The sequence below is a fragment of the Tympanuchus pallidicinctus genome, unplaced genomic scaffold, assembly GCF_026119805.1.
Source record: "Tympanuchus pallidicinctus isolate F22 unplaced genomic scaffold, pur_lepc_1.0 scaffold5, whole genome shotgun sequence".
Lineage (NCBI taxonomy): Eukaryota > Metazoa > Chordata > Aves > Galliformes > Phasianidae > Tympanuchus > Tympanuchus pallidicinctus.
Genome location: NW_026294769.1, coordinates 42974471 through 42989747, shown reverse-complemented (window position 1 = coordinate 42989747; position 15277 = coordinate 42974471). Strand labels below are relative to the sequence as shown.

Sequence of the window (15277 nt, the reverse complement as noted above, 5' to 3'; positions counted from 1 at the left end):
ATGTTATGTAGGTGGGATCTATCCAGAATGTCAAGAATTCTTCCCCAAATCATAGAGATGAGCAAGAACACAACCACTATATTTGCCTTTTCAAGCTATTTTCTGGTTGTTCATCTGTCCAAGTATTCTATTCAAATGAAATTTTAAAAGGGTGGGTGGGTGGGTGGTGTATTTTTTTCCTATTTGCTTTTCCACCCTCTTCACCACAGTCAGTATCTTCATTAGTTGGCAAGAGATGGGGAAGGTTCACTATGAGTCTCTGTTCTCCAGCTGCTCTCAGTTCCTGCTCTATTAAGCCTTAAGAAATAAGCACAGAGACAGGAGGGTTCAGAAGCTTTACCCTGATGGGAGGAAGGAAGGAATCACTGGTCTTCTCTTTTGACAGCTGTTCTCCTATTTTCATTTGCTCACAGCCCTTTTCCAAAATAGCAGCACTTTAAAGGCAACCTAAGATTTGCAGAATAGATCAGATTTGGATTTACTATTCTATTAATATCTCCAACAAATCGTTTAGGTCAAAAGATGCATGCATTCTGCTATAGCACTGATCCATGCCAATTCTATCTTCCCTCCCTCAGTAGAAAACTGATAGCAACAATTTAAAAGCCCCTCTACCAAATCCCATCCAAAAAAGAGAGAGATCAAAGGAAAATCTTGCAGAAGTTTATTATTTTCTTTCCCTACTTTGTTTACATGTTTATCTAGTCATTTCCTCATGTTTGCCCAATGCCCAGCCTATTACTCATCCATAGAGAATATGTATTTCCACCTACTAACTACAGAGTCTGTTTTTTGTTTGTTTGTTTGTTTGTTCTCCAAGCATTCCTTTCTTCAGTCCTCAGAGTTTCAGATCAATGTTTTATGTATTTACACGAGTCTGAACTTTAAGTGATAGATTTATATGGAGATGCATATGTCCTGTCCTCTTATACCAGGTAAAACCAATCCAATATAAGATGATGTCCAAGAACAAATTAGGGCAGAAGACAGATTATCAACTTTCGGTACCTACTTAAGTGATCTCTCTTTCCTTTCTTAAGAAATAACATGGCAATCTAGCAGAACCAGTTAAATATATATTGCACATCCTGAGAAAAACTAGACCTGAGTATGAAACACAACTAAAAGTTATGTAAATCCCCCCTAATCTCGATGTTAACTCAAGACCACTATTTCATAATCAAGTTTTTAAGGGCAAATGTGAGTATTTAATCTTTCAGGTCAGCAGTTCTTTGGACGTTAGCTATTATGGTGTTATGGTGTTTCAACTCTTTGAAAGGGTTGATAACTGCAGGACAAGGGGAAATGGTTTTAAGTTGAGGGAGAAAAGAGTAAGGTTGGATATCAGAGAAGTTCTTTACAGAGAGAGAGGTGAGGTGCTGGAACAGGCTGCCCAGAGAGGCTGTGGATGCCCTGTCCCTGGAGGTGTTCAAGGCCAGGTTGGATGGGGCCCTGGGCAGCCTGGTCTGGTATTGAATGGGGAGGTTGGTGGGCCTGCATGTGGCAGGGGGGTTGGAGATTCATGATCCTTGAGGCCCCTTCCAACCCTGGCCAATCTGTGATTCTTGGGTAGTAAAGAACAAAGGCAATAAGGAAAGGTCACTGCATGGAACACGAATACTAAGTAGGAGAATTTTACCTGCTGACACTTTCCTACAGCTATTTTAAAGGGACAATAAGAAGTAAATTACCTAAAATGCATTGTGTTTTCCTGCAGTCATCATTCAAAACAGTCAGATGTTTTGCAGGAAGGTGTTCCTGCACACAAATCTAAACAACTCCATTTTCCTTCGGTAAGACATGAGAACACGTCCTGCTCCAAATGCAACGTTCTCCAACAGCGCTGCGCAAATTAAAGCAATTTTTGTAGACGACAGAACAATTTCAAGCTTGCGTAAGAACACAAAAGAACAAAATGCCCAACTTTTGTAATTACCTGGCAATCTTACTTTGTGTCAACCTGATTCATTACATGTTTTCATAAATCTTCCAATTAAGCACAGGAACAATTTTGTTCTAGAAGCAAGATAAGTAATTTTTAAAAGCCATGAGAACGAAAGATGTTGTACATCTCAGGAACTGAAGCATTCAGTAAATGTATTGCTACTGCATTTAGAGTAAAATACAAGAATTGTTCACCTGCACAATGTTCAACTGCCAAAAATGAATCTCCGCTGGGATGAAATGGCAGCGTTGGTGGGGACGGCTCAACTGGAATATATACCAAGCAAAGCCAACAGGAGTGGTGTTAGAGAAGGGTGCAAACGACTGTCACTCTTGATTTAACTGATGAAAATTAATTTCAGTTTGAAGCAGGTACCATGTCAGTGCTCAAACATCTATCTGTCACACACTAGCTCCACTTCCACTCAAGTTTGGGATGAGTCACTAGCAGATTACTACACCAAATTGCTTCTGATTCAAATGTACCTTTCATTTATATAAAGTGCACCAAACAACAGCCCTTCAAAATACCTACTTCAGAAATACTGTCTCCTTGCTCACCCTTACATATCCCTACACTTGAATCAGCTGAAATACATTTGAATAACCCGTGAAACCATGATGCAATTTCCTTCCTAAATCTTTCCTGTTCCCAGTCTGCCACGGGCCCCTTACCACACCTCCTCCTAGCCACGTGCTCTGTATTACCCTTTGGGAAGAAAAACAGATCTCCACTGAAATAAAGTCCAGGTAATCATGGATATTTCCATCTCTTCACCCATCTGCATCCACTACTGATGCTATTGATTTGGATGTGTCTTTAAAGTCATAAAACACAGCACTGTCAGTTTTTCACTGTTAGAAGAATAATGTCTAATTTTGAGAAGAGAAATGCTTTAGGGAAAAAAACCAGCTAATTCCTTAAAAGTCAGAGCAAGCAGATGGCTGTTTGTACTGCTGATTGCTGGCTCCTGTGTTTCCACACTATGTAACTGCTCAATAAAGCTTTTCATGCACATTTTGTTGCATTCATTGTGAACTTGCATTGTTAAACTAGGTATCGGATTTTAAAATCTTGTTGTTGTGAAGGATGTCTCAAATCACATAAGCTGGAATAGTTTAGCACTTTTATTGGATCATGGACTGGTAGCAGAATTTCTATCAACTAACAGAAGGACTAGAAGCTGAGGGAGACAAAAAGAGAACACACAGAGCATTAAGCTAATATCAAGGGGAAAGAAATTTTGGACATTTCACAGAAGTACAGAGTTGAAAGCATTAACATGATGATCATGGTAGACAGGTACAAGTTAGACCTGTGTGGATGCTAGAATTTTTGGAGTATGAAAACATGGAGATGTGAAAATTAGTTATTGAATTTACATGGGATTATATTTTCATTTTATTGTGTGTCTAGGAAAGATGAGAGCACAGCCTGGGGCTTCCTGTAGTGTCAGGGGGAGCAGACATGGAAACACACAGAGCTCCCACTCCTTTACTATATAAATCTCCATGTATTTTCCACAGTGTTGCTTTGCAGGAAAAAAAAAATATATATATGCACACATATACCAGGCTGGGTCTGGATTTACTAAGAGAACAAGAAGTTATTTCAGAGAACACTTGTTGGTATCTTCTGAACAAATAAACCACAGGATTTGCATTTACATTTTAGAAACAAGTTTTCAAATTCTGTTACATAATCTGCCCAGAGCTGAAAAGTTAAGCAGTCAGTTTACTGAAGAGCCTTAAAAAGAAAACACATCTGATGCTGGTTTGTGGTTAGTTCTGTAGCATGCTGGCATAGAATATACCACAGATTTGTAAGGAAGTCAGAATATAGAATAAAATCCCAGATATTGGCTATGGAGAGTAAATAATAAATCCAGCTCTGGATCCTGATAAATAGACTAAGCAGCATTTTCTTTGCCTGTAGAACCATTTTCTTGGCCAAGCCTGTTCAGATTCCAATGAACAATAAAATTAAGAGCTACTACAATGGAAACCAAGGGAATAGCATTAAAAATGTACCTGCAACGCACACGAAAAGATTCAGCCAAAGCACATGAGAAGGTTTTCCAGTAGAACGAGGAAAAGACCTTGTGTCTTTCTAATGCCATGAGATCTTAGTCATTATGCCACAGCGGAGTAAGATTATTTGCTAAAGGCTGCCTTTTTATTGAGCTAGGAAAAGAAAATCCCAACCGGTCCATTTCAAACAAAGAACTGCATGTCCTACTTTCTTCTGAAAGCACCCCAGCCCAGCACTGATGGCTCATTTGGGCAGAGCTGAGCAACAGCACAACGGTCAGCTCACATACAGATTCTGGAGAGCCCACTCGCTCACCACCACCAGTGGTACTGCAGCTGCTCATGAGTGTTTAGAGGTGTGCATCAGAATGCTTAGGGGATTCGTGTGCTAAAGCTTTTAAATCTCCAGTTAGGTGCACGATGTGAAGGGGTGCAAAAAATATCCAAATCTCTGTCTTATTTGGCTGGAGATGTTAATAGAAGCGGATCCCTCTCACACTGCAGCTGTTACTTGTCTCACCAGAGAGGAAGAAATGCCAGAGTACACTTCTTTAGGAAAGAAGTCAACTTTATTATCTCCTACAACACATCAGCACAACGTGGGTGTCACGCAGTGGCTGCCCATGACAAAGACAACCAAACAAATTTATACCTACGTATTTTAGTTCATGCCCTTTTAATTATGCTCAATGGACTACCTAAGAACCCCTTAAATTTTCAAAATCTCTTCATTCCAAGCTCTTAGGACTCAGGTCAGATGCTCTCCCTGATGCTAATGGTTCAATTCAAAGGCTGCCTGGATTGACTCCCCCTAGTGGGGTGGGAATACTCATGCTGGCCTTTTTTACTCACTGGCTTTCCATAAAGTCAGCAGTTAGCTCCTACTATCACTGCTCTCACTGAGGGTGGACGATTGAAGCGTTCTGTCTCTTTCTGAATGCAGTACTGCATTCCCTTCTGAAAACAGCAGTGGAAAGCACTTAAACTCCTAAGCCACACAAGTCATAGAACTGTTGACTCCAAGGATGTGGTTTCGTTAAAAATTCTGCCTACCATTCTTGGAAGAAGCAGTAGACCTAAATCTTGTGCCTAAATCCAGGGTTTGAGGAGCTTAGATGCAGCATCCCTGCTTGGTGGGACAATCAGTGTGCAGAGGGCAATCTGACCCCACCAAGGATGCGTGTGGATTGCTGGCTAGAGTTGTGGACACACAGCAACAGTCCTTCTGAAAGCACACACACTCTTTATTCCATTTTTGAAGTGATGTTTCTCACTGCTATCCACTGCTATTGAAGAATAGTGATGGACAGCATGGGACTATGGCCTGTAGGGTCTGAAGCACTGCAGGAACCAGCTGCTTATGTAAGTAGGGCTATTCAGTTTGAACAGTGATGTGGCTTTTTTAGAGGGTCTGGCAGCACCAGCTACCTGGGATATCAAATTGAGCAATCAAACATTTAACAAGCTGAAAACAGAACGGAAAAGGCTACAGTGAGAATCTAATAACGTGATTATATTTGTGTGGTATCAGGAACAAAGGCCTTGGAACTGGTGTGAAGCTCTCTTGTGCTTTAGACTGAGACTTCTTTATTTCAAAATTAACCATTTTTTAAATAAAAACAAATGCAGGAAATGCAGAAAGCAGCAGATCTTTAGATTTGCTTCTAGGCAAATGGAGATCAACCAGTTCAGAAGATAAACTGACTAGAAGTCATGAAATGGAAGGCAAGCGAGGGAGCTCATACATACAATGAAGACAAACTTAGTTTGCTAACTAAGTTGTCTAAGTTAACACACTTAGAGTACAGCTCGCAAAAGAAAGTATTAAAAGAGAGAAAAAAGCAGCAGTTTCCTCAAAGGAACAATAGAACAGGACAATCTGACCTTGTGCCCTATAAAAACAAACAAAAGAAGTTGTAGTAAGAGGGTTCTTTGTCTAGGTCTTGTGTTTGGGGATCTCTGAGGAGCTCAGGGCAGACGCAGGACGTGGAAACCTGGTCAAATTGCTAGCAGCAAGTGTTAAATTTGCATGAGCACATAACTACAAAAAATCAGCAGTTATGACAAAGTTACAATGCAAATTGAAAAGAAAAAAAAAAAAAAGTAGCAATAAATAATCCTTATTGTCCATATATTTTTATCTTAAGATCAAGAGAAACCTTGCGGCCTTTTATCTCAAAGGAGTGTGTGCACATGTATGTGTACAATGGAGAAAACAAACAGTAAACAAAACAACAGCAAGCAGGTAAGAATATTAGGGAAATTAGAGATTCACAAATTGGCCGGCCTGATGAATTTCCTTGCAGGATGAAGCTCGGTGACAGGTCACTCATGAAGGGTAAGTAATGTAATATATAAAAAAACTGGAAAAGGGCAAACATATCACCCATCTTTGTTAGAATGAAATTACAGGACCAATAAGTCAGTTTAATGTCAAATTCCCAGGAAAAAGAAAAAAATCCAGAACAAATGAATTAGCAGCACCTTAAGCTTAACGAGTAGCCACAAGAGATTTTCTAAATCACACAGCTAACTGCCTTTGACAGGCCTTCCGGATAGGTAGAAGAGAAAGCACAGATGTCACATCTTTCCTTTGAGTAAGGTTTCAAAACTGCCTCGAGGTATTTTAACAATCAAACTACAGATGCAGGGAGAATTAATCGTTTAGGATGTGAGAAACAAAGGTTAAATATACAAATGTCAGGATACAGTAGTAATTTGAAAGGACAGAGTGAAATGTCACCTACAAGGTACTTCCCTCAGGCAGGAAACATCAAATAAGACAAGATAAGAAGCAATACAGCTGTAGGCTACAGTGAATCACAGGAGACAAACACCAAGTTGTTCTAAGAAAGGCAAATATTGTTAAAAGATACCAAAAAAAGTGTTGGGAGTGCAATGCCAGAGCATTAGCAGCTGAATTTAAAAATACCTTTCTCCCTTCCTATCTCCCTTCCTATCTGAATACCTAGGAGAGCTGTGGACCACCAGAAAGGGTCTAGGGAACAGCAGTGAGAATGCAAAGCAGTCTAAAAATAGGAGCTAGGGCTGAAGTGGGATCCTGGACAAGCTGGTTGTTAGGACAGGGGAAAACCACACAAAGGATGGCTGCTATTTTAGTGTACTGCTACAAGAAGGTCATAGTCTCTTCCTCAGTCAAGCATGGATAGGACCAGTCCTGATGAGTTTAAAATGAGCACAGTAAAGGTTCAGGTTAGACACTGGAGGAGGGAGGCAAGAACATTACAAACAAAAACAGAAAACCAAATCTACCACAACAAGCAAGCAAGGAAGGGTAGCGAGGCACTGGAAGAGATTCCACAAGACCTTTAAGAACAGCTGAGACAAACACTTAATAAAAGACAGTTTTTTTCCTTTGGGGCACAGACATTTTAGATGGTCTCTTGAGACTTCAAAAGTACAGCTGGAAGCAATGTTCTATGAACCATGGAGGTTTGCCCTACGCCAAACTGTGAGTGTTGGGACCAGCAGCAGCATCTGTGCGGCACAGAGAGCAAAGCAGGACAGATCAACTATTGCACCCCAGAACAGCACGACTTCTCTCTGCCACCAGGTAGGTGTATGCTCCCTGCAGCAACACGCATGCCAGAGGGACACCATCAACAGCTCAGGCACTGGGCACTGAGTCAAGACTGCATACTGACCACTGACACCTAATGTGACATATGCATGTCTTCGGCGGGTGTGCGTACGAACTGCAGCAAACAATCACAGAACTGCTTTCTCACCCCACCCCCCAAAAAATAAATGAAACCCCATGTCTTGGGGCTTTCTGACTTGTATAAAGTTGCACGAATAAAGCAAAAAAGCAAAAGCCAAAGCAGCCAAGCCATCAATCTCTTCCAGCTCCCAAGTCATAAAGCAGTCCCCATGACAAACCATGTTCCAGTTTCTCATTGCCTGTTCCTAATTTCTTGTTAACATGATGCAACTTCTCTTTTTTTTCTTTCCCCCTAAGGGTAAAATTGTGCATATGTCTGAGAGCATGCAACTGCCATTGAAAAGCAGCTCTATATTCAGAGGCTTAAGGCCAGCCTCTGTGCCTTACGAAGCAGTCCCTCTGTAGCAAAGGGGCTGCCAGTGCACCCGTGGAAATATTCAGCATGTACAGATTCCTTATCAAAGACTGGTTGGTTTCTTAACCTCTGCCCTTCACATACAGCATGACTGCCTGTATAATTATCAGAACTTTGACTGAGTGGTCGATGATAGTGTTTCTTTCAGGTCATTTCAAGTCATTTCAAGTGATGCCCCTACATAAAATATCAAACTGATTTTTTGCACGTGTTGACAAGTTCACTCTCTTATTTCTGAGTAAAACCCTGCAAGCACTGTGCCATTCCTTCTTCCATCTTTATTTCAGTTCTTCAGAAACAAACACACATGAAATACGGGACAAAAAAACAACTCCAATGTCAACAATTACAATGTTTACACAGAAATTCTTGATACTTTTGAATACTTGACAGAAGCTACAGAATTCTGGTTTTATTCCCAGATAATTAAACAGGAAGAAGGGCTGAGGGCATCAGACATGAGAATATCTTAAGTGAGGATCCCAGCCAGCACATGTTGCAGAGCTACACTTGCAAGACAGGCATCAATTACACATTCTGGTGAACTACTCTACAAGTGCAGCATTTTAAGGCTGTTCATGAGTTTCTAATAGCCTCTGTCAATTGAAATAAAATGTGTTCAAACACTCAGATGCCATAACCAAAACCAAGTGGATCATAAATCTGAAGGTCTTCTGAATTGGCGAGACTAAGTCAAGCTTCTACTTTATATTTACGTTGTCTTGGATGCGTAAATCAAAATCCAGGCAGCAAAACTTACTTTTAATTGGTGTGGGTGGTAGATGAGCTCTCTCCTTTTCAGTCTGTCTTCTGTTTTTAATTGGGTAGAAAACTATTGTAAATATTTTCTTCTTTCACACTGCTCCTTCCCAAGCTTTTCTGTAAACAAGTGAGGTATTGTTTAGCTGCTATACACTACATCCCACACACCCCAAACCAAAACAGAGAAAAAGTACACATTCAAATAGCTACAGATCACTTGGGATTCTAAGGGTTTTTTTAAAGCACTCCATAGAGCAACTTGCATACTTCCACATAAACTGGTTAGTGCAAGATATAATATCTTTTTACCTTTGCTTTTCATTATCAGCTTAAGAAGAGAAGAGCAGACTTGGAAACTTCAGCAAATGAACCTAAAAAGATTCGCTTAGCAGCCTCTAAGTCTGGTCAACAGCTCTGCGCTGTTCAAGGCACAAGTACAAGTGCATCACTGTTCTCTCATTTAAATGTGGAATAATTCTAGGATTCATGGCAATGCCAGCTTAAACTTAGCTCTAAAGAAACCCTTTGTTTTCAAATAAATCGGTGCTTCGTTTTAGATAATTCTATAAAGAATCCTATTCATCCACCACGTAACATATTCGTTAACATGAAAAGAGCACCAAGAAGGCAGTCGACCTCCAAAAAACTCTGAAGAAAAGTGAAGTAAAAGCAATCTATTTAGCGCATGCCTTTGGAGTTACATGTAATATGTGTGTACACATGCACAAGATATAAAACATCATCAGAAGCAGCACCATTTGTTCTCAATACAAACACTTTCTACTAAGAGGTTTGACAATTTATGAGCACATCAGGCACGCTCTCCTGACAGAGCCATGCAATTGCTCATTTTCTCTGTCACTGATCCAAGTATCACATGATTTTTCAAGGGATGCTACTAAGGGTCAGCTTTGTGGTCTCCTTGTAGAGAAACCCCATATGTTTCCAATAAGGGCTCTTCCTTTTGCAAGGTATGGTTAAAGCCCATCTAAAAGCCTTTTTTTTTTTAATTACCTCAAATTCCTATTCTATATTCCTTCAAATTTTAAAGCAAAACACATAAACTGGAAATTCCAGAGCACTCAAGTCAAGTACTTATTTTCTGGATGCTCAACTGAATGCTTATTTATCGAACTTAGTATGAAACATTTAAGGGCATGACAGTGATCCCAATTCATAAGAACCTAACACTAAGGTGCCACTAAAAAAGTCTCAACTATGACTATCATGGTCTAAATAGACAGTCATCCTCTTACACTACTGCAGACTCTGTACATCAGCATTTAAACATGTATGTGCAACATTCCTGCACTTAAGCAGAAACTATACAGGGAATGGAAGATCAAGGATGGTCAATGGCTGCAGCGCCTGCCGTAGGGGTTTTAACATCAGACTTCATGGGATCCAATGGCAGCCTCTGCTGAGAATGTTACCAAGAAGTCAGGCTTTTTGCTGTGGGGTCTGTTTCTGGAGGTTTTCAAAATCCAGCCAGCCAGGAACCCCGCCAAAATCCAGCCAAAATCCAGCCAGGAACCCAGAGCAAATTGCCTGAACTTGGTGCTGACTCTGTTTTCAGTAGGTAGTTGCACTTGACACATGCCAGGGTTCCTTCTGACCCAAGTAACTGCATGATCTAACACATGTAGCCCTAAGCAGCACTTCCCCTTCAGCACATCTTCCTGTTGGAATTCAGAAATGTTGCTCTAGTACAACAGCTCACAACAAAGCTCCCAAGTCTCCCAAACACAGCTTCTCATTCAAATTATCATTTCAGCAGATGTTCACGATGCCAAGCTGTGAAAGGTAGCTTCATGAAAATAAGAACTGTGCCCAACTGGTGTCTTGTTTTAGCAGAAAACAGAGAAGGTGCAATACCTAAAATGCTGGCACACAGTTTGTTTAATTTAGATAACAGATTTTGCATCTTACATGATATAGATAAGTACTTGGAAGTGACTTCAATTCTACAGTAGATCAGTGCTGAGATATGAGGTGTAACAGTCATATTTGCAAGGACACCACAAATCCATTCTGATGTACCTGTTGGTACCAGTGTTACCAACACTGAATCCAGAATCAAAGGCAAAGCATTCCTTAGTCTGAAGCCTGTTATAAAGTATTTTGCATTTAAAAACACAGTGAAGCAGTTATGCATCCTCGGTTTTTCACTACAATAAACAAGAGATGGAGGAGTACCACTGAAGGAGAAATGATCCTAAGAGCCAGAAGAGCAGGCAGCAGTAAAGCAGCTGGCAGTGCTTGTTTCTCAGCTGAGACCTCTCTCCTTTTAAGCAGCACATCAGGGAGTGTCAGAAGCCAATATCCTTCTGATTTACTTTTCTCCAAGAGAAATATAATGGTCTATAAAGTTAAACAACTCTTACAGTGGCAATATTTTGCTATAGGATCTGGCAAGGCAGTTAGCACTAGCAGGTTGCCAGTCATCCTCACAGTTTCAAATGAGACTGCCAACAATAAGACATGGTGTCTCTTTGAATAAAGGAGCTTTGAAATAAATGTAGACACCAATCTTTCTTGTGCACACCTCCCCCAGCAGCCAGGTGCTTTCCTTCTCTAAATCAAAGAAATACAGTGCTAGCAAAACAAAGCACCTGAACTATCACAGAATGAGGAATTTACCCCTCCTTGTCAGATGACAAGAAGGATCTGGTAGTGCTTGTTGACAGCCAGCAGAACATAAGCCAGAAGTGCGGCGAGGTGGCCAAGAAGGCCAATGGCATCCTTGTACCAGAAATAGCACAGCCTGCAGGAGCAAGGAACTGATCATCCCTCTGTACTCAACATTGGTGAGGCCACACTTTGAGTATTGTGTTCAGTTTTGAATCCCTCACTACAAGAAAGACATTGAGGCTCTGGAGTGCGTTCAGAGAAAGGCAACGAACTTTTGGGGGTCTGGAGTACAAGTCTGAGGTTGTGGCGAGGTGGGGGTCAGCATCTTCTCCCACACAACAGCAACATGATGAGAGGGAATGGCCTTAAGTTGCACCAGGGAAGGTTCAGGTTGGATATCAGGAAAAATGTCTTCTTTATAAAAGTGGTGAGGCATTGGAACAGGCTGCCCAGAGAGGTGGTGGAGTCACTGTTCCTGGAGGTGATCAAGAGACATGTAGATGTGGCACTGAGGGATGTGGTTAGTGGCATGGTGGGGATGGGCTGACAGTTGGACTAGATGATCTTAGAGGTCTCTTAATGATTCTGTGATTTTTGCCTTAAAGACTGAAGTGAAAAGACCATGTGAAGATATAACGTTATATCTTTGTGTTTCTCCCTTTGCTAAAGAATGCAGAAGATGACTTTCAACACAGTTACAGGTCAGACTGTAGCCACACCAATCTGTGGATGAGGTCAGTATGACAGAACTAAATCCCTGCCTAAGAGGTGACAGACTAGCCCTCACCCTACAAAGCTACACCACAGCCACCATACCAAGTGCTGCAAGAGCTGGGTTCCTGCTGGTTCTCCCCTCTTCAGGCTGTGGTAGCTTGTAGCACCTTCCATGCCATGGCCCAGGCTAACCACTGCAGCAGCAATTTGCCCCCCACTCGGCTCCTTCAGTCCAAGCAACAACTGTGGAGGTGGGGGAGATGTGGGTTTGAACCTCTTGGGCACAGGGAGCAGGATCCCAGGTTCTGATCACCACAACTATCATCCCTCCAGCCACCTACGGAAAGGCCATGTTTAAAAAAAAAACAACACAAAACAACACCTAAACAACTGATCCTATCAGTGTGTTTACAGCACACTTCCTAGGTGTCCCAGTTTCTTATCTCCTCAGAGCTTTGATGCTCAACCACAGCAGCTCCAGATAAAGCAACTAAGAACTTCCTGCTCAAGAAGGAAGATGCACTACACCTCAGACACTTTCGGAGCTGGGCAGACACTGTTATGCAGCTTGGAGGACTTTGTTTGAGATAGTGTGTTTGAGAAACTGGAATGCAAGGACTCAGTGAAACTCACTGAAGATGTCTTAAAGCATTCTTGCAGTGTTCTCCAAGTCCTTCACTTCTACTTTGGAAAGCATGTTTGCTTCGCAGGTTATGTTAGCAGATGGATACTGCTTAAGCTTGAACAAAATGAAACTTCAATATAAACATGTGAAGTGCTAACTTCAAATAAAAACAACATATTGCTTTACTACAGCTCAGTCTGCAGAAGCACATAGATTACTTATGCTGTTATCTAGATCTTTGGTCTATACAAAAAAAAATCACAGCAGTTTAAGTCTTTAGTGGCTTATGAGTGTACAAAAATGAAGTCACAAAGCCAGCCAACAGTGACTTTGCATTTGGGAGATGCCCTCTGCTTAAAAATAATACTTTTTTAAAACTAGACAACCAAAAATAAATATTCATTTACAGTACAATATGCGTAAACTGATCTTGCTTTATATGCAGAAATGCTGGGCATCTCTGTATGAAACGCCTTGTACCCATGGGACAAAAATGCCCTACTGCTTGCATGTCAGTGCTGAAACTGAAACCTTGTGGAAAATGATCTGGGATAGAGGCAGGGCAACCCAAGAAAGTGCTGCTGTATGGATGTGGCTGGAGGATCAGAGCTTATTAGAAGCTTATCCTCTGCACATAGGAGGAAAAATAAGATTTGACACGCACTCCTATATAGTGATGATTAACCTGAGCCTGCAATTAGCATGCATGACATTATGAAATGACAAGACTATTTCCATCATAAATCCCAGATCCCAGAGAGAAAAGAGTTGCTATACACCTATTTTAATTTGCCAATACCTGTGACATTTTATCTTATACACTTTATTTTTAGAATTCAGTATATTCTGTGGAAACTTCTTGTTGCTGGGTCAAGTCAGCTTTGGAGGCTGGTAGCCAATCCAGCTGCTTAGATTGAAAGAATTCTGAATATTAAAAACCAGCAATCACAGTTTTAAACATACACCATTACAGCAGAATTATCCACCTACTCACGGATTGACTTGAAATAACTCCAAAAATGAACAGACGAGTACTTTTACTGGGAATTCTAAAGTAAAGCTTTAACTACTAGCTGCCTGCATGTCATTTCATATGCAGATCACAGCAGAACGGGCCAGAAACCGCCCAACTCACATCCCTTGTGGCTCCTCTGCTCCATTAACATCCAGCCCGAGATCATCCAAATGAATCCAAATGCATCCAAATGCAGGTGGGCAATAACGAAAAGCACCAGTTCCTATCTGCTGCTGATCACTGAAGTAAGAACAAATTCAGCACTTTACAAGCCCTGCACTAATCTAGGTATGCTGTATGTACCAGTCCTGACAGTTCTCATTCTCTTCAGTCATAGAATGATCTGGGTTGGAAGGGACCTCAAAGCACACACGTCCCAACCCCTGCCGTGGGCAGGGCGGCCACCCACCAGTTCAGTGCGCAGGGCCCCATCCAGCCTGGCCCTGAGTGCCTCCAGGGATGGGGCAGCACAGCTTCACTGGGCAGCTGTGCCAGCGCCTCACTCCTCAAGGAATGTTTAGTGCTCTTTTAAGATAGCAGTACTTATTTTAACAGATAAATTTGAAAGACACTTAAACAGAAGGGCTGTCAGCACCTACTTTGAGTGCCCAATCCACACTGAAACACTATTTCAGCACTCAGAGCACACACTGAAGAGGCTGCAGCGCTCAGCGGAGCGGAACACGCAGCCAGGTAACTGGGCTTGGCAGCCTCTGCCCCCTCCCCAAATCCTCCCTCACCTCCATCCCGCAATCGCTCTCGCGGAGTTAAAGCAGTGGAGCTGCAGGCCACGATGTCAACCGTGGCCGGGACCAGCATACACGGGGCTCCCTGCCGAGCCCGGCCAGCGCGGGAGGCGCAACGCGTAGCACGGCGCAGAACGTGCAGGAACACCGCCCGCTGCGGGCACTGCCGTTGGGGCGGCGCGCTGCCTCCCGCCCGCCAGTATCAGCTCCGCGCTTCGGGGCTCGGCTCGCTTCCTCCCCGCTGACCTCGCAAGCGCCGCAAAGGCAGAAGCGCAGATCTCGCTTATCCCCGGGCTGCACCAAACGCCCGCGCCGAAGGAAGGACGAGCGGCGGATCTCCCCGCGCCGCCGGCGGTGCTCCCGGCCCAGCCCGTACCTACCTCCGCCCGCTCGGCTCGCTCTTTCCCGCCCCGACGCGCCGCCGGCGGAGCGGCCCCACGGCCACGCGCGACCACCCCCGTTTGGGGCGGGCGGTGCCGCTGCCGCCCCGCCACGCCGCGAGGTCAGATCGGGACGCGCGGCTCAGCGGCCCCTGGCGGCCGCGGCCTGAGGGAGCGGCGGGGCGGCCCTCTCCGCAGGCGCCGCCCGGAAGCGCCGCGGTCTCAGGAGGCGTCGGCAGGTGGACGGTGCCCTTCGGTGGTCTTTGACAGCCCTTGCGACGCAAACCGTTGTGCGGTTCTGTTATACCGAGCCCGAATGGCCCGGCCTGCCG

General features: G+C 43.0%; 1 protein-coding gene across 4 annotated transcripts in view; it reads right to left on the bottom strand.

Moving 5' to 3' along the window:
- SGK3 (serum/glucocorticoid regulated kinase family member 3) overlaps positions 1-15055 on the bottom strand; it is a 55852-nt gene extending 40797 nt beyond the window's left edge. For 2 of the 4 annotated variants that reach the window (XM_052703683.1, XM_052703687.1), the window contains exons 1-2: positions 8833-8951; positions 341-447 (exon numbers count right to left, since the gene is read on the bottom strand). The gene's annotated coding sequence lies outside the window, so the exon portion shown is untranslated. Of the gene's footprint in view, positions 1-340; positions 448-8832; positions 8952-14945 lie in introns of those variants that run through there. The other 2 variants (XM_052703688.1, XM_052703684.1) reach the window with 2 other exon arrangements.
- Positions 15056-15277: the final 222 nt, after the last annotated feature.